The sequence below is a fragment of the Notechis scutatus genome, chromosome 2 (assembly GCF_049901735.1).
Source record: "Notechis scutatus isolate UNSWTSFEM ecotype Mainland chromosome 2, rNotScu1.2, whole genome shotgun sequence".
Classification (NCBI taxonomy): Eukaryota; Metazoa; Chordata; class Lepidosauria; order Squamata; family Elapidae; genus Notechis; species Notechis scutatus.
Window position 1 is genome coordinate 87,090,147 of NC_142010.1, and position 23,015 is coordinate 87,113,161.

The 23,015-nt window shown below is 37.1% G+C and overlaps 1 long non-coding RNA gene across 3 annotated transcripts; it reads left to right on the top strand.

Moving 5' to 3' along the window:
* The first annotated feature begins 525 nt into the window (after positions 1-525).
* Positions 526-22,176, top strand: LOC148132114 (uncharacterized). 3 transcript variants are annotated; one of them, XR_015747604.1, is made up of 5 exons: positions 526-844; positions 18,227-18,338; positions 18,548-18,645; positions 21,110-21,170; positions 21,774-22,176. It is a non-coding gene; the product is annotated as an uncharacterized LOC148132114 (long non-coding RNA). The 3 variants fall into 3 exon arrangements; XR_015747603.1 differs by lacking the exon at positions 21,774-22,176 and having other exon boundaries at positions 527-844; positions 21,110-21,270; XR_015747605.1 differs by lacking the exon at positions 21,110-21,170 and having other exon boundaries at positions 529-844.
* Positions 22,177-23,015: the final 839 nt, after the last annotated feature.

Consider the following 23,015-nt stretch of genomic DNA (forward strand, 5'->3'; position numbering starts at 1 on the left):
TCAAAAATATGTGTGTTGTGATTAGTTTTAAACCAGATTTAACCTGTGTATGTTTTATCTACTTTCAGGCCAGTGAATCAGTTTTATCAACAGTTATGGAAATAATACGAAATTCCCATCTAGAAATGTAGTTTTTAAAAATGTTGGATTTTTAAATAAGGGGATAAAAGGGATTTTTAACCCTTTATGAGTAAAATGTGCTATTTCAGAAAAATAGCCATTTTAAAATAGCAAATTGTGTTGCTGTTGATTGTTCTGCAGTACTCATCTTTATAACAATGGAACTTTGTTTTGTGATAGTTCATTGAAGGAAGAAAAAATAAAGCATTCAAAAGCTCATTTGGAATTCTGTTTAAAAGCAAAAGGGGGCTTTTGCTTATGAATCCCAGAAGTACCTTAAACAATTAAAAATTAATGATCAGGGCCCAATGATCTAATACCTCGCCTTTGCATTTAGCAAATAGCAGGGAATAAAATTCCAACTCAACTCTATCTAGTTTTTTTAAAAAATCTGGCTTTATCAAGTAATTATGTTTTGTTCATGAAGGTCTTAAGCACTAATCTTTCTCAAATGTTCTTGTTTCACTTTATTTTCTCAAAGAGCCCCATTGATTCTCCCCAATCAAATATCCTTTAATAATAAATGCCCCTGTGTCATTACATTATATTGTGGGTTCTGAAATTTTAAAATAAGGTTGATGCAATATTAATTGGGTAACATGGTATAAAAAGGACACAAAGCAAGTCTGCCAGCATCCTGCTTCTACTCTGCACTAGGATTTGAAGAAAAGCTCTTTGCAGTGGAGGGTGGATAATTGTTCCAGATCTTTAACAATAAATCCAGGTAAGGTTTTTTTTTTTTAATGATTTTCTCTACCATAATCCTGGTTAATGAAATCTATTATATTTTATTATGAACATTTGTTTTGTTTTTTCTTTATATACACTATTTCTATAAAGTGTAACTATTTCTGCTATTCCTCACTATTAAATTAGACCTATAGTATAGAGTATTTATTTTCTTTTAGTTTGCAGTTAATAAGGAAAATGTACTAATTTTCTCAAGTAGGAGATATTTCTCAAAGCCTGAAAAAAATATACAGAATAATCTTTTGTTTTAAGAGAACTTGGAAAAATCTTGCCTTTGTTCATTCTCTCCTTTTGCGTTCCTCTTTCTCTCTTGTTCTTGTGATGTTCTTGTGATCCTGGATTGGGATTTTTTCTCACACTCTTACATAAGCATACATTTGAAATTCTTTTTCTCTCCAACTTTCCAACACAAGCTTTCCGACTTTCAGGACCTGGACAGTTCCCGACAGTTACTAAAACAATCCTGGGAAATCCCCTAATATTTTTAATAGAACGTGACTGTGTTATATTTATTTAATTTTCAGACTCTATTCCAGGACCTATCATTTCAAAATGGATTTATGAACATAAATAAAACTTTTAAAATGAGAAAATTCTCATCTTTTACTTATAATTAGCCATTGGACATTATTAACTCATTCCATTTTCTGTTGGACATTTAGTAGCTCATTCCATTTTCATTCCATTATTTTCCATTCATTCTCCTAATGCCGAGAAACACTATGTATTGTTAAAGTTAGCAGCCCACTAGCTAGAAGAAGAGGAAACAAAACTTTTGCAGATATAGTTTGTCTGCACCTAAATGAATTAAACAGGAATATTACTTTTCTGGTTGTCTGTCCTTTTGAAAACTGAACTTTCAGAACCAAAGGAAAAAATATGTAACAATAATGATGGTAATTGAGAAAAGAAAAAGAAGAAAATTAAGTTAAAATATAATCTGTTTCTATTACCTTACTTAATGTTTAATGTGTGTAGACCACACTGCCCGTTTTGTGCAGATAGATGTTTATTGAAGAGAGAAATAATTTGTCCTCCCCCATTAAAAAAAAGTTTAATATGACATTCTTCCATCTGATGTGTTATGTTAGCTGGAAGTTATGGCTGTTGTAATCAACACAGAACTGGTAAATTTGGACTAAACTCTTCAGAATTTCCTTCCTTCCTTCTTCATTATTTAGAAAGTATGGGGGCACAGTAGATTCTCACTATTTACATTTTTTACTTTAATATTAATTTTAAAATATGTTCTTTTGGTGGAGTGTGGAAGGCAGACAGGGAAGGTGTCATTTTGGTGTCGGTCAGAGAGAGAAGACCTTGGCAGTCTTGTGAAGATATTAAGAAACCCCATGTTTGTCTTGTTTCTTCCTTGGGAATAGGCCGAGCTCTGGTCCAGACCGAGCTGTAGTCCTATCCACCCACCGGCCTTCTGTGAACAGTTTGGATAAATAGCAATAGCACTTAGATTTATATACCGCTTCACAGTGCTTTACAGCCCTTACTAAGCAGTTTACAGAGTCACCATATTGCCCCCAACAACCTATGTCCTCATTTTACCGACCTCGGAAGGATGGAAGGCTGAGTCAACCTTGAGCCGATGGGATTCTAATTGCCAAATCCCACGCGTTTCCGTGAAACAGAAATGCCATTTGAAGGAAGTGAAAGAGAAGAAGAAGATGGTAACTTCAGTTTGGAGACTGAAGACCTCGGAGAAAGCTAAACCCTAAGTCAATGTGGGCATTTGGGAAGCCTTTGGAAGCCTCTTGAAAGTGATCTGAAATTGACTGTGGTTTCTCTTGTTCGGCTCGGCTCTGCAGTTTTTCTTTCTCCAGGGCGGAGATGGAGACATTCCGGGCATGGAGATAATTTTTGTATCTCGCTCAAGATCAGAGCCAGATTGGTTCCCTGCGTTTCAGAAGCGCTGGGAAGCAAAAGGGGATCATTCTCTGAGGGCGCCCACTCCATCTCGAGCGTAACCACGAATGCGTGCATACGTGTCTTCTAGGAGTCCGTTTTTTCTGCTTTTCCTCCTCTAAAACTTTGCCCGCTCCTTGTTAGCGGCCACGTGGCCTCGGTCCGCTCCCTGCGCTTTCCAGCCTTGTCCTTCTGCCTCTGCCAGACGCCGGCCCGATCTGGTCTGCTGTCGAGAGAAGGAACAGATCGTGCGATCCGTTCGGGATGGTCGCCGGTTCTTCTGCAGAAGAATTCGAGACCGAGTGCACGGCAGCGGGAAAAAGGGTCTAGCTGCGAAGAACGAGAAACTTGGAGAAAGTTTAGCTGGTAGGAAAAAAAAAACAGACGTGGAAGGATAGCGAGGTTGGACTCGCGGGGATTGACTTCTGACTGAGTCAATAGGCAGGGGATCGGGCGTAGCAGACGGCTGGATGGAAAGGTTAAGTACGGATGTTTGTAAAAGCCCAAATCGCGCCGCTTCCTAAGTAAATGGCCGCTGTGAAGGCGCGCGCTTCCTCTTGCCTTTTCCGCTCCTCCTGAATCAGTTGCTTTGGGCAGCCGCGGAAGAAGGCAAAGAGCAGCCTCTCAAAGGCTACACCCTCCCACGAGACTATAGACAAAATGTATTCCTGCACATTTCGAAATCGCCTCCGGCATCAAGATATTCAAAATGAGTGTCTTGGGCCAATATGAAAAGCCTTGCCGATTTCTGTTCCTCCCCCAGTTCCTGCAAATTAATCTCTGAGTTGTATTTTAATTGATTTGGGAGGGGTTAAAGAAGGGGGTTGTTGCTGAGAAATAATTCATCCTGACATTTAAAGGAGCAAAATGAGGAAACTGTTCAAAGCTGCTAACAGTGCACTACTAACAGGAAACGCCATGAAGATTATAGAACTTCGTCGATCAGTTAGTTGAACCAATGTAATTGAAACTCTTGTTTGTAAATGAGAAAGAAGGAAGGAAGATAGGAAGGAAGGGAGGGAGGGAGGGAGGGAGGAAAGAATGTACAGATGCAAAGTCATGTTTTTCTATTCATTCCACATACCTTCCCAGCATTGGAACTGTTCTTTTTGAACTTTAAAACGTTTAACAGGAGAGATGTCCTCTCACAACTTTTGAATCATTGGCATGACAAGGTTTTCCTCTTGTTTCTACTTGTCTTTTATTGCTGATAATGAAAGTGTAGCAAAGGAATCTGTGGCAATCCAATGTAATCTTAGCTCTTTTATTTATCACAAATTTTCACCAGTTTGTAACCAACAATAAGCTCTTAGGACTTGTAGGCAGAGTTCCTAAAAAAGTTACAGAATTCCATATTTTTGTTCTCAACTTGTAAGATAAATGCCTATCTCCATTTATCTTTGCATAGGTATGCTTTTGGCTCATTCACCTTGATCCTGGGCCTGATGAATGAGCCATGCAGCTTTTTTGTTGTTGTGGTTGTTAAAATTGTTGTTTCTTCAGGAGGATATTTTAATGTTGATAGCTCTGTTTTGAAATAAAATAGGTTCTGGATGTTCACATTAAATATTATATTCCATAGACTCAATCATGCAGTAGAAGAAGATATCCCTTTTCTTCTACCTTCTTCTGTCACAGAGACCAAGCAAGAATTACACTAAGCTGGCATGCTAGTGAATTTTTCAAGACTTGCAAACTCAGATGAGAAAATTAAAGCTCCTAGCTAGAGCGTGATGATATAATTAGAAACAACCTGGAAGTGGAGGCTCTCTTCCCAACTGCAGTGAGGCAGATGAACTGTCTCGAAAAGAAACAGTGCTGAGTAGTGTCATTAAATTTAAGTGTGAAATGGAGGCCCTTTAAGCATTAAAGGATTTTTCCCCATTTGCCAAGGTTCCTTCCTATAAACTTATATTTTTTAACCATTTCACTTACATTCTTTAAATAAACAAAAGGTTTGGTGCAAAATGAAGCATCAGCTTCTAACATCATCATTATCATCACCCTTGACAAAAACATTTTTTGCCTCATATAGATTCCAGGTGCATTCTAGGATGGTGGTCACAATTGAGAGAGAGAGAGGGAGAGAGAGGGAGGGAGGGACAAAGAGGGAGGGAAGCTAAGGTTAAAGGAATATTCTAGATAGTTATGGATCATTTAGGAGGAAGTCACTTCATCAATTTACTTTCTGGTATGTGACTGTATTGTGAATGTAATGTCCAGCACAATTACATTGTACTATTTAATTTTGTTGGGTAGTTAAATAGAGGAAAGGAGGTAACAAACATGTTGAAAATTTGGCCTCTTAAATTGGAGAAAGGCATTCCAATTAACAGAGCCATTACTTCTCAAGGAGAACTTCAATGTTTGAGAAGATTCAGGATTGACTGACAAAACAATAATCTCATGTAATGTATTCCCCTCCTCTTCTGCTACACTTGGCTCTACATCTCCTTTCCTTGATGGCAGTATATGGTGATTTCCCCAAGTCTCATATGCTTGAAAAATGCATAATATGCCAAAGTTCGGATTATGAGTAAATTCTATACAACTTTGTAAAAGGAAAAGCAGAGATGAATAAATGTTCTCTGTAGAAATGTTTGGGGTAAGGGCTGTCAAATATTTTCCAATGATTGGTTGGTTTAAAAAATACTGCTCAATGATTCTCCTAATAGTTGACATCAGTATAAACTGATGCATCAATTTGCATCAATAGCAGGCATCAGTTTGCTGGCCGGTTATATTTTATTTGAATGAAGAATTCAGTCACTTACATGATAAAAGGTAATTTGGCAGTCTTGATGGCTGATACCCTATGCTATATTAACTGAAATTAATATTAAAAAATACTTCTCAGTTGGGCAGACAACCTATGTTCAGAAGTGAAACAGAGTAACTCTATTGGTTCTTCTAGTCATCAGTCTTATCTGACTATATTGTCCATGATGATGTTCTAGGGCTAGGCTGTGTTGCCTGATTATTGATGAGGCATTTTGTGCTATAAGAGGGGAAGTCCTGCAAACAGGAGACAGTGACTTACTTGGCCAATGATGTTTGGCAATAGCAAAAAGTCATTATCTCCCATGCTTTCTTAATATCTACATTAATTGAATGATTCGGATCATCAAGAAATTGGATGAACATGTTATTGCAACTATAACAATGGCATCTTGCTCCCTGCAGTGTTGTTTGCTTCAATCCAAGGGAATCTGTGGAGAGGATGAACTGTGTGTGGCATCAGAGCGGGGATGTGTGGAAGACCCATTCTCAACTTATTCCTTTGTAAAAAAAAAAAAAAAAAAAGGTTAGGAAACTGGATTTTTTTCTCTAGAATACCTTGCTAATGTGCCAAATGCCCTCCACTGTAATCTCACCCTATCTGGTGACGAGTGGATTTCCTGCTACCAGCTCTGAACCAAACTGTATTCCTGCTGGAATCCACTCCTAGACTTGAAAACTATGTAATATTCCCTTTTCATCATTTTGTTTCCTTTATTATAGTTTAACTTGTTCACTTGTTTTTGACATCCTCAGCCTCTTGCTCCCAGACGGCACACAGTATAGTTTTTTTTTAATTAAATGACTTACAGGGCAGTTATATCTATTTTTAACTCAAATGTTTTGGATACTCATAAAGTATACTCATAGAGTATCCAATATATGGGGACTGCTACTTCTTAGATTACTAGTAGACTTCAAACTACTTTTCATCTAAAACCATGTTTTCCCTTATTGTCTGTTGTTCCATGGGGTTTTTCAATGAAACGTGATGTTTATATGAGACATTTGATGTTGGATCAGTTTTACCTGGATACTCCAAAGAACCTTTTTACATTCCAAGCCTTGACATGATGTTTACAATTCTTATAAGTTCCACAGGCTTTCTGTTCATTCAGTGTTTAATAACTTAACAGGGTTGAGCATCACTTCAGAACTAAGCATAAAAAAGATTAAAGTATAACAAATCTGTTTATAACTTATTAAACCCAACCCTTTCCCCCCAAGATTGCACTGTACCTGCAACACAGCAGCATGAGTCCAGGAAAAAAATGTAGGAAAAAGTGTAAAGAGTATACTCTTTATAGACAAGTATACTTTGTGAACATCCCCATATGTTTTGAATCACCTTTTTGATATTTGAATGCAAGGCACTTTGTAGCCCTACAGTTAATATTGACAAGACGTTTGCAGGGAAGCCCCAAATCGGTACTTTTTCAAAATAGTTTTGCCAAAATTTTCATCAACCATGATCAAATTTTCACTTGCTAATATTCAAATTTGCAGTAGAATTTCTAACTGTATTTGTAAGCGTGAGAAAGCCCACAGTCCTAAGTTTACCTGAGAACAAACCCTAGTTAACTTAAACAGAATTTTCTGAGTAGACTTGTGTAAGATTGCATAGTAAGTGATATCAATAGGACTTATTCCTCCATAATGACTTATTTCTCCATAAATTCCTCCTTTAGAGTGAGCTGGAACAAATGTTTTCTAGAATTACTAAACTTATTGCCCTTACTATGTATGGCAACAATATGTATTTGGACAAATGATGCAAGAACTGGAAAATCCAATTATCTAGTGTGACCACCTATAAGTGTTCCAGGAAAGGATCTCTCATATGAAAATAAACTTTGACCTAACTGTGAGAGTTGGAAAATAAAAGAAGTCCATGGAACACATCTAAGCAAAAGAGGGTGCTTTGTAGAAGCCACTAACAATTGATTTTTTTTCCTGCTCTGTTCTGTGTTGTTTCCTAATATCTTGACCTATGTCTCCTGAGGACAACACACTGGAGATGAAAGCAAAGAAAATCAAACCTGCCATCGGGAGCATTCACTCAATTGATTTTTACATGAAATTTGCCTTCATGCTCCAAGGATGGAAAAATGATCCCATTAATAATGAATCAGGAACACAAATGTGGGGAGGAAATCAATAGACGCACCTTTGGTGTCATAAGAAGATGAGAAGTGATAGGAGAAGAACTCTCACTCCAAATATTTGTCTGGTATCACAGCGGTATATGAGATAACTACATTAGTCTTTTTCAAGCATAGAGGGACTTTCTGTTAGATGTATTGCAAGGATATTTCTGGGAGGAAAAGGTACAGCAATAGAAGTAGAAAGTGGGGAGTTGATATATATTTTTCTCCATAGTCTAACATTTATGCAGCCTGCCTGTCAGTTCTATAGCTGGAAATAGATTGAATGGTGACAAGTCCACATCAGGCCTCTGGAAAAGAAGGATGGGCTTTGCCACATTCTGCTTTCATTGCTTCACATCTAGCAAAGCTACCAAGGAAATTTCTTTCCATCCTTAAAGCAGTTTTATTCAGGTAGTCCTTGACTTACAACAGTTGGCTTGGTGACCGCTCAAAGTTACAATGGCGCTGAAAAACATATGACCGTTGCATCATCCCTATGGTCATGTGATTTACATTCAGATGCTTGACCACTGACTCACATTTATGACTGTTGCAGTGTCCTGGGGTCATGTGATCTCCTTTTGCTACCTTCTGACAAGCCAAGTCAATAGGGAAGCCAGATTCTGTGTTTCTAACTTAACAATTGCAATTATCCATTTAACAACTATGGCAAGAAAAGTCATAAAATGGGGGCAAAACCCACTTAACAAATTTCTCACTTAGCAACATAAATTTTGGGCACAGTTGTGGTCATACGCTTGAGGACTACCACCTGTATCTGAAATATTTCTGTGGTAGTAAAAAAAAAAAAGATCAAATGAATAACAAATGTGACCCAAAGTGAGGGTAGCATCACATGGGTAATGTGTGGGCTCCAGGAGATTTGAGTATGAGTCTCTCATCTGACAGAAACTTACTGAGATGCTTGTGGTGAAATAGCTACAAAGGATCCCAGATCAGGATTCAGGTCTAGCCTTGGGAAAGCATAAATCTAACCATTTTAGGAGAATCCCATCTGGATTGAGATTCTCTGGCAACAAAAGTATTCATTCCTGAAATCAGGCTGCCATGGTCTTTCACTGGCCAATTCTACTGCTGCTCTACTTTTCTTCCTTTCTCTTCCAGGAAAGTGATCACCAGTTTAATAGCTAGCACGTTTAATTATCCAAGAACACAAATTGGTCTCAAGGGTATGGGATATGATTAGGGTATTGATCTTTCTCATATCCAGGAAAAGTCTTTCTTCTGAGAAATCCAGAGGAAAAATTCAATGTATATAAGTATATAAACCCATCTACAAATGTACTGGTATCTCTTCTAAGAACTTTTATAACCAAATCATTTGTGTCTCTTCTTGATCTAACTACTAATGACTCTCTTGAAAGCCTTCCCTTCCCTGACTTTCTTTCTGCTTTGAGATCTAGAACAAACTTTGGTTTTTTGCTCTGTGAATGAGATGAACAGCCATTGTTGTTTTGTATCTTTATCCTCTCTTCTCTCCTTTCCCAAGAAATGGACTGAGATTTCTGTTGCACTTCAACGTTTTTCCATCATAAAGAGTACATGGGCTTGAAATGCATTGCTTCTAAGTCAATTTCTAGTGGCCTGATTGAGCTAAGTATTCATGTTTGATGTTTTTCCCCTTGAACGAATATTAATGTTCTCACTCATGGCCAAAACTCTTCTCACAATTTATATCATTTGGAACTGAGCATTAAAACCTGTTATTTTTTGCTTAATGATTCTTAAATCATAAGAGTAAGGGGAAAAAAGTCCATCTGATTGATTTAAGGAAGGACTTTATAGAAATCATATTATGATAAAAATTCACATCTGATAAAAATGACTAATATTATTCTAGATTTATAGCTGAAAACATGTATTCCTTCTAATTCAGATGGTAAACCTTTTAACAAAATCTTCTATCTATATCAAATGAAATTAGAAATAGTTGCCTATTTAAAAGTATACGTTAAGAAGAACATTTTTAATATATGCCGTATTAAGAAATAAATGACATGTTTCAAATATAGCCCAATGACAATATTTATAGTTACAACATTTTTAGCATTAATACTATTTGCATTATATACTTAGCATTAGAACATATACTATTAACATTAATAGTATATGCAGCATTTGCAGCTTCTGAGACACCTGAAATACTAGAACAACTTGTTAAACTCTTTAAAACTAAAAACATCCTACTAATTTTATAGATACTGTTATCAATATATCAATTTGATATGTAGATGCTAAGAAATGAGTGGAATAAAATTTAGAGATTCCTATGTTGCCTAAACAATGAGAGAGTGTCTTAACTTCTATAGCAAGATTGTCAATGGACCCCGAATTATGACTTATACAACAAACATAATATTTAGAATTTACTGGACTTCATTATGTTTGTATAGAAAAGGATTATCAGAAAAAGCACTTTGTTGGAGATGTAATACAGATAATTCTTGGTTAAAACATAGCGTTTTATGATGTACTACACTTATTAAATTTTAGGAGAAAGTATTGGTTTTTATTAATATAATTGTGTGACAAAAGCTAAACTTTTCATAGGATAGTATTCTCTTGTATATGTACCTAATACTTGGAATTTGACAGCCAAACAACATTAATGGATTCCCCATGTCCTTATTTTGGCCAAAAAAGTAATATTGCAGCATTGGGAACAGGTACAACTCCTTTCACTCAATGGATTGAAGACTTGATTGCACCGTAACTATAACTCTAACCCTAATTCCCAATCCCCACTATAGTTGTAAACTTTGTATGGACCAATATGTATCTGAAGTATAACTTTAGCAAAGAAGAGAACTTATGGCATATAAGAGTCATGTTGTGGCAAGATGGGTGGCAAACAAATTTAATAAATAATAATGTACAAGTTTGATTAATAAACAGGTAAATATTATTAAGAAATCCTTTAAGATGAGCTTTACATTTCCTAAATTAAAAAAAAACTTTCCAGACTTCTGTTTGTTTCTAACTCTTTTTTTTCATCTAGCTGGTTTTGAGATTCTAACACGTATTGCCATCAGCATAAATGAAGTTCTAAAACAAAGACAAAGAAAAAGATCGGGGTGCTGAAGAACAATTCTTATACTGAGAATGAAGTTTAATAGATCTTGTAGAGAATAAGCAGTGAATACAGTGCAGTAATTCTTGGTCAAGCTTTTATTCATCATCATCTAAGGATGATATTCATTTATATATGAATGAAACATCTGGAAATAATAAGGATGATGATGAATAAATCTATAATCTATCTATCAAACTATCTACATATATTACATATTACATTTTCTCATTTGCCCATGCAGCAACATAAGATTAGGCATGCATTTAAAACTCATGTCAGGGAGAAAAATATTTAAAGGATGTTTTCAGAATTAATGATTTTTTTTCTTTTCATCTCTGCCACTTAATGATTGCTCGTTAGCCCATTAAGACTGTTAAGATTATGTGTGTGATCATTTATACATTATTTAAGAGCACTACTGTTGTTATTTCACTTTTTATTCTGCTTCTGTTACTTTCCAACTGTTACATCTGACAATCTAGAGACATAAGGGTTGGGAAAGAAAGCTAGCCATCCCCTGCAGAATAGTGCAGCATTTGGACAGTGTGAAATTAATGAATTATTTAGTAACAGTGTACAGTAGGCTATACTTTTTCTTTATAGCTTTTTTCACTTCTTAGAGGGGTAATTTCTTTGCATAGTACCTTGTTTAAAAAGCATATTTACATGTTTCATTCCTGACCCTTCAATGACAGTTAATAAGGGTTTAGGGAGGTTTGGTTTGGGAGGTTTTTGAGCTGAAATGTAATATTTATTGCTCTCAAGCGAAAGCTGATAGTATGATCAGATAGCACTGAATTAGTAGGTTCAGCATATACTAAAACTAATTCCTTAGTAATATTGCTTATAAACCAAGGGGCTAAATTATAGCACAAACAGATAGAATGAGCTAGTCTTGATGGATTGATTAAGTGCTACCAGATCGGTGTCAACTCTTAGTAACCACACAGATAGGTAATCTCCATGATGATGTATCCCTAACATAGTTTTGCAATATTGCACTCACTGCTACTGGGAGCCCATCCATGTTGCTGCTGGTGGTCATCTTCTCTTTCCTTCCACCTTTTTCAGCATTAGCAACCCAAGGAAGATTATTTTTTTAAAAAATCCAAAAACAGTATATTAAAAAAAATTAACTCATAATTGGCTGACATTGAAAAGATACCAATGTTTCTGAAAAGAATATTCCATATGCCAGCTGCTACTACTGAAAAGGCTCCTTACTGTCCATTACACTGAAGGAAGGTCCAAGAAAAATATAACAAACATGCAAGATGGAATTAATGTGGATGTTACTGACTTTTTGTGCTTTTATTGTTCTTAGCTATAAATATTATTCAATTAAATCTTGCTTCCCCGCCCTCCAAGTAGGGAGAGTCAAAGAAATTCACAAATTAATTATCTTAAAAATGTCAACCATGAGCATAAGCTCTTCATCACCTCTCTCTCTCTCCCCCTCCCTCCCTCCTTCTCTTTCTCTCTCTTTCTCTCTCATTGTTGGTCTCAGTTTCTTGCTGATTCTTATCCTGAGCAAGAAAGGCATAGTTTCCAAAACACCTGCCTGTAATTTGTTAATGTCTAAGCATTTTGTCTAACTATAGCATGTGCAGAAATGCAGCCATGGTTTCCAGCGACTATGATGTCTAGCAACAAATTGTATATGTTATGGGATTGAATGAAGTGATTAATTACAAAAGAATCATGGATGAATGATTTGGAAACTGTAATGATGCCAAGAAATACCCAGAAAGTACAGGCCTGAACACTAGCAGGACCTATCTGCCATTAAGCCATTTTATGTTCAAACAAGTGGGTAAACATGCTCTATAGGTTTACTCCATTTGCTTATATCTTATATATATTTAAAAATGGAAAGATCTAAAATAATTATATTAAAAAGTGTAACAATAAACATAATAAATATAAGAGAACTAATAGTATTAAACATACATAATATATTAATGACGTAGAAAAGTCAAAACTCCCATCTTCCATGAAAAGTGGAGACCAGCCAGTAGAATGCTGAATTTGAGTGGAATGTAAGTTTATTGCCTTTGATATAATTGACAATTAGTTCTCATAATTATTTTTTGAAAAATTATTTTTCCTCTGAAGTGAAATGAGAAAATAAGGTTCACAGTATGTATATTCTACATTCAATGTTCAATAAATATTTTACTCCCTGGGATTCACCCACATCTTGAAGATGCAGAGAAACATAAAAAAAGGTAGTACATTTTGATCAGACATTATTATTTGGGGCTTCCCCTGTACCATCTGAGTTAAAAAAGAAAACAAGAAAGGAGACGGCAGGCATTTCTTTCATATGCAGAAAGAGCAGAGCCAAAGTAGAGACTGCAATATTTATGGGAGACAGGCGAACATCTCTTTCATCTTTGATGTTTGAAATTTCTTTCAGAGTAACCTGTGGGAAAATAATGCACAGAGCTTGCCTGAATGCGTTGAATGATTTACACAGCCCAGACTACATTTTTTAAAAACAGTGCTAGATCAGAAAACTCTATTAGAAGAAGAGAAGATGTGGCTTAGAAAGGAAAGTGATAGCTCATGTTCGCCGCCTGGTATTTTCAGCACTCACATCCAGGTGACTGTCAAATGTCTCCATTTGCTCCCCCAGGTCTCCTTTTTCTTCCCCTGTCTATTTTCCAGGCAGCTGAGATTCCCTCAAAGTGAAGACTTGGCTTCAGCCACCCACCATCTTGGCTTTCTAAGAAGGCCCAGAAGCATTTGAGAGAGAAAAGCTGGCCACATGCATTACATTTGAAATGCTCCTAGCTGTCCAGGGTTTTTTTTCCTCCCAAGTTCAGTTACATTCTTAATGATCAGATGTATAGGGCATTTGACAGATTCAAAAGTAGAAGGCCTACCCAAAGCCTTTCCTCAGACTTCACTTGCGTCATTTTAAATTATTAATATTATTTACTCTGGTCCATTCTGATCTCCAAGCTGTCAGCTGGAAGGAAGTAATACATCAGTGAAATAATACATTAGTGAAAAAAAGTATCTAGATAGACTGGTTTCTCAATTTTGTACTGACTAAAGGTAAATTGCACCCATTAGTCCACCTAATTGAGTTACGGGTCTACCCTGACTTTTGGCAGTGTGCATCAGAAACAATTATAAAGCACATTGCAATTAGCATTAAATAATATCACCTTCCAAAGAACAGTGGCTGTTCTTTGATATGGAAGGCAAAGTTCAAACCACGCAACTCTCCCAATGACAGATAAGGAGTGAAGAGGACAAAAATGGGATAACAAGAGAGTAGAATTGCAATGTTTAAATTGGCAATGAAAGACAGCAATACATGAATGTCTTCTAAAACTGCTATTAGCCAGAATGCTTGAGGCAATCCTGCACAATGCCAAACTTCTCAAATATTTTTGGATTCCTGCCTGGATTGTATCCTGTTGCCAATATCATTCTAACTACCACATTTCACAAGACGATGTCACTTTTAGCTAAAACCCTTGAAATAGAGGCACCAAAATACTTCACTAAAGGTTATCTAGGTTATGTAGGTTATCTACAGTAGAGGAATTTGTTGTTTACAAGTAGTCCTCAACTTAAGACTTCAACTGAGCCCAAAATTTGTGTTGTTAAGCAAGGCAGTTATTAAGTGAGTTTTGCCCCATTTTACAACTTTTCTTGCCACACGTGTTAAATGAACCACTGCAGTTGTTGAGTCAATCTGGTACAATTTACCATCGTCCTCTGACAGTACAAAAACAAATCTTGGCTATATTCATAAATTCCAAATGTTCATCCATTTCAACAGGTTCTCATTAATCATATACATATACAACACAAGAGAAAAGAAAAGAAAATTTAAACTTATTTTTAACCTATACTTTTCATATTTCTACTCTCTATCCATTGATACCAATTGTTCCAAGTTGCATAATACTCCGAGTCTTCCTTGTTATTCAGTTCTATGCAGGGGTGGGATCTGACCAGTGTGACTACTGGTTCGGTGATTTACGATTTGCGCACATGTGTGAATTGTCGTTAGCTTGCTTCCTGGACAGCTGAGCAGCGCTGCGCATGGGTGCTCAGAGGTTGAAAAAGCCCTTTTTTCCTGCTTTTTCAACCGCAGCTGTGCCACGCAAAGCAGCTGAGGTTGAAACAGCAGGAAATAAAGGTCAGGTAAGAGCCCGGGCGGACGGATGGGACAAAACAGCAGCAGACATAGAACCGATTCTATGCTGCTCTTCAGAGCTACCAGTTCTACAGAGCCAGACAGAACCGGTAGAATCCCACTCCTGGTTCTATGGTGAGTCTATCCATTTTTGTGCATTCGAAAAATTTTCGGATTATTAAACAATCTGATGGTATGTTAGACATTTTCCAAGCTTGTGCTAGTGCAATTCTTGCTGCCATAATAATATGTATAGTCAAATATTTAATCTTTTTGGGGTATTTACCCTTAATGATCCCCAGGAGAAACAATTCAGACGTCAACTCTATTCGAGTGATTTCGTTTAGCCATTTTTGTATTTTAATCTAATATTTTTTAATTTCCAGGCATAGCCACCAGACATGGAAAAAAGTATCTTGTGCTTATTTGCATTTCCAACAGTTAGGATTTATATTGGGATATATCTTTGCACGCCTTGTTGGGGCTAAATGCCAATGGTAAAACATCTTGTATTGATTTTCTTTGTATACGTCGGATTTTGTTAAAGTATAATTTTTGTTCCACATTTTTTCCCAATCTTCTAACTCAATATTGTGTCTGAAATTTTTGGCCCAAGCTAACATTGGCCCTTTTACTACCTCCTCTTCTAAGTCGAAGTTTAATAAATAATTGTATTTTTTTAATAGTAATTTCTCTTCTGGTCCAAACAATAATTTGTCTAATTGAGTTGCGTCCAATTCAAATCTATATTCCTCTAAATCTTTTTTGTATCGCGAATGCAACTGGAGATATAGCCACCAGTCTAGATTTATTCCCTGTGCTTTTAATTCTTGGTTGGTTTTTAATATTCTTGAGTTCTTTCTTACATACACACAAACATCCAGAGAGATGGTTGCAAACTTTTACTGTTTTTTTTTTTTTTTTGAAGCAATTAAACAAGCAGCAAAGGAAATTTCAGCCCTCCCAGGTAAAACAGACAGGAAAAATGACAAGATGAACTAATTCTACTTTATTATAAGACTATGTTAACAGAATCTTGCAAGACTGAAAGCACAGATTTCGTGCCTCCACTTTTAACTGTTTGATCTATTATGATGGGTCCTTTCTGAGTTTCTTTCTCTGACTGTTAAACAATTGGGAGCTTCTGTTTCTCTTGTCTGATCATTTCCTAAGCAGAATCTCTCTCCCCACCCCCGCCCACTTTCCCCCAAAGTCATTCATACATTACAGGAAATATGAGTACAACCACACATGTACACACAGTAGAGAAAACAAGTCCCCAGATATCTATTAAGCATGGCCAGGCACAAGAGTGACCAAGCAAAATCCAAGGGTCCAAACATTGTAGAAATGCTGTAGGTCAGCTGGTCCAGTTCTAGGGTCAAAGAAGGCAATCGGGGTTCAAGTCAGGAGTCCAAGTACAAACTGTTGCTGAGAAGGGAGAGGCATGAGCTTGCTGATCTTCTTAAACAGAACCAGCCCCATTGCTGATGGTTTGGAAGGGCGAGTTCCTTTCTGACAAGGAGTTGGAGAGCACCTTTGCTCTGCTCTCCTCTGTGCACAGTGAGCCTTTGCGCTGAGAGAGGGTGACAGCTCAGACTCCTCATTTACAAAGACTGGTGACAGCCTCCTTTCCCTGCAGCTGCTCAGGTAGAGCTATTCGTTCAGCACAGAGGTGGTATTCAGCCAGTTCTGACCAGTTCTCAAGAACTGGTAGCAGAAATTTTGAGTGGTTCAGGAAACCAGCAAATACCACCTCTGGTTGGCCTCTCCCCTATCTATTCTCTGCCTCCCAAGTTCCATCTGATCAGAGTCCCAGCTGATGGACTGGGTCTTCTTTTGTTATTCTGCACAGGAGAACGGAGCTGGAAAGCAGATTAGTGGGGTGGGGAGGGAATGGGGATTTTACAGTACCTTTCCCGTAGAGTGGGAAGGGAATGGAGATATTGCAGTATCCTTCGCCTGCCATGCCCGCCAAGCCATTCCCACCAAGCCACACCCACCAAGCCACGCCCACAGAACTGGCAGTAAAAAAAAATTGAATACCACCACTGGTTCAGCAATTCTAGAACCTTGCATGTGTTGTGACTACGGGAGTTTTTGAAACTGGTTGCTGTAAATCTCAGAGTTCTTATCTTGCTCCCGGACCTTCAGGATTAATTAAGAAAACTTTATCAGAGCTGTGGGATGTTTCAATCAGGTTTTATTCAGGAAGCTAACTCATCCTCAGGACATGATGTGACTACGGGAGTTTTTGAAACTGTTTGCTTTAAATCTCAGAGTTCTTGTCTTGCTCCCGGACCTTCAGGATTAATTAGTAAAACTAACCGGAGTTGTGGGGAGGTTTCAATCAGGGTTTACTGGGGAAGCGGACACACCCCAGGACATAAAGGAAGTGTGTCAGCCCACAAGCTTTGTCCGGGTCAAACTGTTACAAACTGTTTAATTTGTTACAAACTGTTACCAACTCTGTTACAAACTGTGAAAACTGGGAACCTGTTATGACTGTCATACTTGTCGTCTTAACATTCTGTTAAACTGTGAGTTTTTGGAAGAGACGTTATTTGCTTGTGTAGAAGAGAACTTCAAAGGTATTTTGCTATCTGGTCTGGCCGACAGTCTCTGGGAGAACTGCTAACGATAATTTACTGTCGGAATGAATTTTGGCTCTTTCTGTTGTTACTGTGAGAGTCATTCTGCTAAGTCTGTTATCTCGTGATCCTGTTATCTGGTCATCTTGTGAATATATTATTCTGGGAGAACTGCTAATGAAGGAATGAAATAAACTTCAGAGGTGTTTTTGCTATCTGGTCTGGCGGAGAGTTTCTTGGGAGAGCTGCCAACGACAATTTACTGCCGGAGTGAATTTGGCTCTTCAGTCCAGGTGTTTTTCCAGCTGGTTTACTGTGGCATTGTAGTCTCTCACTTTGTGGCCTGGGATGGGACAGAACATGCATGTATGACCTTCACGGGTCTGTAAAACAAAGGAAAGCTGAAATAAGAGCATAAGCATAGTCACAATTTCATTTTAGTGACTACTTCACTTAAGAACTGTTGCCAGTTCTTAGACCACATTCAATTGATTATGGGCCATCAAGTCAGTATTGACTCCTAGCAATCGCTATAGATATATTTTGTTCATAACAATCTGTCCCTAAACTGATCTTTTGGATATTCCAAGGACATGTTTATTGCCATAACTATAATACCCATAATTATTTAAGCTGTTTCATTCTTACCATTCTCTTTCTCTTTTTTATTCAGATAAATTTCTTTAGTTGAACTTTATGCAAGGACTATTGTTTTGAAAATGTCTGGAGACTCCTAAATACTGAGGCATTGGATGTCATCCTAATTTGTTTCTCAATAGATCCAGGCAAGTGTTCTCTGCTTCAACATTAATAATATGTTTTCTTCAGTAGTTCAAATAATATTTTTGTCTAGTCAACAAGAAGATTATCAATATTTTAGTTTAGTACCTAAACTAAAGTATATGATGAAGTGTAAATTCCAGAACTAGAGATAAGTAAAATAATAGATGTTCTGTTTTGGGGGGCTTTTATTCTCTTTATCCTTTCTCCACAGATGATCGAACGATGAAGTTCTTAATTCCAGTCACCAGTTGATACAGCATAAAAACTCACTCCCATCGTCCATCGAGGCTTTAAAATAGTCACCGCTACGTTCAGCATTTTTAAATTCATAGTTGCACAAAGAATACTTCAGAGAGAAGTTATTTCCACCAATCCCAATGAAAATTATTTTGGAATCATAAATGATTCCAATGATTTTGGAATCATAAATCATTTATGTATGAAAAACCTAAATGAGATGTAAATATTTCCTTTTCTTCGTTTGTTTAGGCATAGATGGGTACAGTAAACTTGATGACAGGAACATATTTTATTTTATGTACACTTGTATCCAATCCAGATCTGCTTAGCTTCAGAAAAGTGGTTGCATCGTGTAATTTCAATGAGGCTTTGACTATCTCCAAGCATTTTTATGCAGAAGCTATTCTGACTGATTTCACAACTTAACAATAAATGCATAGGGAAGTATTCTTTAAGTAATATAATTAGCTTGCCATTATAATAATTAGAATAGTAATTATTTATTACCCAATTCAAGGAAAAATTCAGCTGCTTTACCAAAGTGCATATGGGTGCTAGGTTCATACTCTTGTGGGATTCAAGGCAGCTTCTCTAAGTTATTTCCAGAGTGTTTCATAAGCCTCCTGTAAAAGGGAGCTGCTTTACAATGACTAATTTGGGCACCAACAAGCATGACAGAATTCAGCATTGAAGTGCAATAAGTGCCAAAATATGTTAAGGCTGATCCATTCTCTAATCCATCTCCCAGGATTATATGATGATGTAATGATCTCATGATACAATAAAAGAATAACTCTAGATCAGTTGAACATGTGGGGAATGAGGGGGCTTGTTTGTTAAATCAACAGAGCTCTTGATAGGATTGAGCCTGAAATCTATTCATAGTTGACTTGACAGAATAAGAGAATTGGAAGAGACCTTGGAGGTTTTCTAGTTTAATCCCCTGCTCAGACAAATTTCAGACAAATCACTGTCCAAACACTTCTTAAAATGTTTCCAATGATGGAGTACAGTTTATAGTGTTTTTCTTAGGCTTTTTCCCCCTCTATCATTTGTTCACTAGATAGTTTGATACATGTTTTTTTTTCTTTTTCATTTCCTAAAGGCATTTTTTTCAAGAAGCAACTGGACTTTCTGGTTTTTCTTTGAAGACATTTCACTTCTCATGCAAGAAGCTTCTGCTATTAAGAAGACCAGTTGCCTCTTGAAAAGCACCTTTGGGATAATCATGACTTGGATGAATGAGAATCTCCATAGACCTTCTTTACCGTATAACTTTTTTTTCCTCATATAACAAGTTACGTATTTATATTGTATAATTTTTATACTATATAGTATAGTATAATACACACACACACCCCTACTGTAGTCACACACTGTTATTTAATATACATAAAGTATTGCAAACTATTATGTTTTGTTTTTAATTTTAATTTTTAAATAATTTAAATCAATGACTAAATTTAAATTTCTGATTTTCCATGAAACTGCAGATCATCCCTTATAAAGCAAATGTGACTGTTTATTAGCATTTTTTTTTGTTTGATAGCTAAGATTTATTTTCTTCAAAATCACTGAATGTGGGGTCACAGCAATGCCTTCTTGTAATGAATGCAAGCTACATTCAACTTGGTCTTCTTTCACTTGAGTTTTCCAAAATCATCTTGTCAATTAGGAACCATTTGAGTAGCTTCTTTTCTATTCAGCTGGAAAAAGCATGTTTTCAATGAGATTATGTTGGACTGCATTAGATACCACACCAATTAGTAATTTGAAAGTTGTCGATAAGCAGGTAAATTGTATGTAGTTGTCTGGTACTCCCTCTTTTGCTGGATCTTTCATTATCAGGTAGGTTTTGCCAAATATTAACCAATCTTCAATTTCACCTCCTTTGATGATTATATTATTATTTTGTAAAGGATTCCCCAAATGGAGATGAGTCTCTCTTTCTTTAGCCACTGTTTGTTCCTACCTCATTGCCATTCATTCTAAATCCTAAATTCACATGACCCTCTTTTCCTCTTCATCACCTCAGTCACTTCAGACTGTGGATGATCAGACATTGAAGACCAAGGTTGAGAGACTGAATAGGATTCCAATAGATACCCTTTAGCTACCTGCCCTGCAGATAGGTGGAGTGGCTGGGCTGAAGTATCTCAGTCTCAGTTTGTATGTAAAATTGCTTGCCTTCCACCTCAGGCAACAGGCAGTCTTGAGGCAGTTCACAAAACCTTACTCTGGAGTTTTAGTGCCATTTTGATATACAATAATTGACACCCTGACTTCACTTGTGATCACAGCTTTATTCCCTAAAACAGGGCTGTCAAACTCCCAGCCTGCAGGCCAGATGTGTCATGTGCTGGCCACGCCTATGCCTGGTTTTGCAATGAGGAAAAAAGTCCCGATACGTCGCGTGAGTTTGACACTCCCTGCCCAAAAACATGAGATTTGGGGAAAGGAAAAAAATCATAGAAATTAATGCCTGGTTTTTTGTTGTTATTACTATTGTTCTCTTTCTTTATTCTACTTCTAGCATCCTCCTCCTCATCTCTGGAAAGTTAATGTTTACTTCCAACCATATTTCACACATATAAGTAATCACCGTTATAACAGGCGATTACAGAAGCAGGTCAACAAAGCAGTAAAAGATTCTATATTTGTTGATCAATTGTGAAATAAATTTCTGTGGCGTTAGTTGTGTTTGGGAAAGAGTACGAGAGAACCAAAATTAGCTAATATAAGCTAGGGAGAGCGTAGCAAGATTCGAGCCTGCTCCCTGGGGCAAATATTATGGGTTTTTAAGAAGTGCTTAATTCAATATTCATTCAAGAGATTAAAAAAAAATGTCTTCCCTCATTGGGGACCAGTGCAATTTTATAAACTCTTAGAAGACACTTTCTTTTTTTTGCATAACACTCAGAATACCTTACAGAATATACAGTACATTTCTAAATGTGAAAAGGCTGTACTTTTACAAGTTTCAAATAACTGCCATGAAAAGTGAAATTAAAAGCCCTACATTATACTGCAAGGTTCTAAGCATTCACCTTTCAAGATGCCAAATTATTCAATTCAGTCCTACCAATGTGAATGCCAATATTTTAAAAATCAATGGAATTAAATCAACATGATTCTGTGCTAAAATCAGGCTAGTTTTATTTTTTCCAGCTGCTAATCTTCTTGAGTTTTGTTCTTAGATTGACATATAAACTGACACTTGCTACCTCCTCCCAAGATGCGCCTCAGCTGAAGTGCCCCAAGGAACTAAGGAAGATGAATCGCTTGGCTGAGGGGCATCTCGTGAACAATGAGTGTTATTTGTATTACAGCCTAACATAAAGCAAACACAGCAGCACCAGGTTATCTGGCAAGCCAGGACAGAAGGGATGTCAGAAGAGAAGCAAATATTCCCCTCACTACTGTCTTTTTAAACTGAAGAGCTAAGTTTGAAGAAAGGATTCTGGGCAGCAATCAGAGAAAACCACAACAAAAGAAGGACTAATTCAAACTATGATGGGCTGCGTTTTCTCCTTTTCTGCCTATTAAATGTCTGTGAATATACAGTTAACAGCAGGGGTGGGATTCAACCGGTTACTACTGATTCGGAGACTACATTTTGTGTGCACATGCGCGCTTCACGTGCTGTGTGCGCGTGTTAAAAAACCTTAAAGATATACTCTGATGACTAAATAAAGCAGGAATGGTTAAACTGATTATTTTATTCAAAGAGGAAAATACGTTTTCATTGGAATATCACTTCTGGATCTTGTGCTTGTGATGAAAAAAATGAAACTTTGACTTTGGTTTTGTTGATCAGAAAGATTTGTCATTATAGAAATGGCTAGTTATATATTAATATGTAAAAGCAAAAAGTTGAGGTTAGAGTGTTTTTACCTGGTACTGTGCTAAGAGGAGTTGAAAGTCAATGCCTTTTATTTTCTTTCCCCTTGTATCTCACACACCCCTTTCACCGCTCCTTTCCTTCCCTTAATTTCCTATTTTTTCTTCTCTTCTTTGTATTTTATATAATAAAACAAAACCTTAATAAAGAAAAATAACAAAGTCAATATACTCTGAGGACTCCTAGAGAGGAGCTGTTTTGACCCTCTTCCTCCCAACCAAATGTTCTTAAACTTTGCTGTCTCTTGCTCTTCTGGGATGCAGCCCCTCCCTCCTGGGATATCCGGGCTGCATTCCACCACAGTCTACATACCCACCCAGGGGTGGGCTTCAAAAATTTTAGCAAAGGGTTCTCTGCCCGGTTGCTGGGTGGGTGTGGCCATGGTCAGTGTGGCCTAGACCTTCTGCACCTAGTTGGTGGGGGGAGTTTTTGCCCTCCCCGGGCTCTGGAAGCTTTCCTCGAGTCTCCAGGAGGATGAAAACAGCCTTCCCAAGCTCTGGAGGCTCTCTGGAAGCCAGAAACAGACCCATTTCTGGCC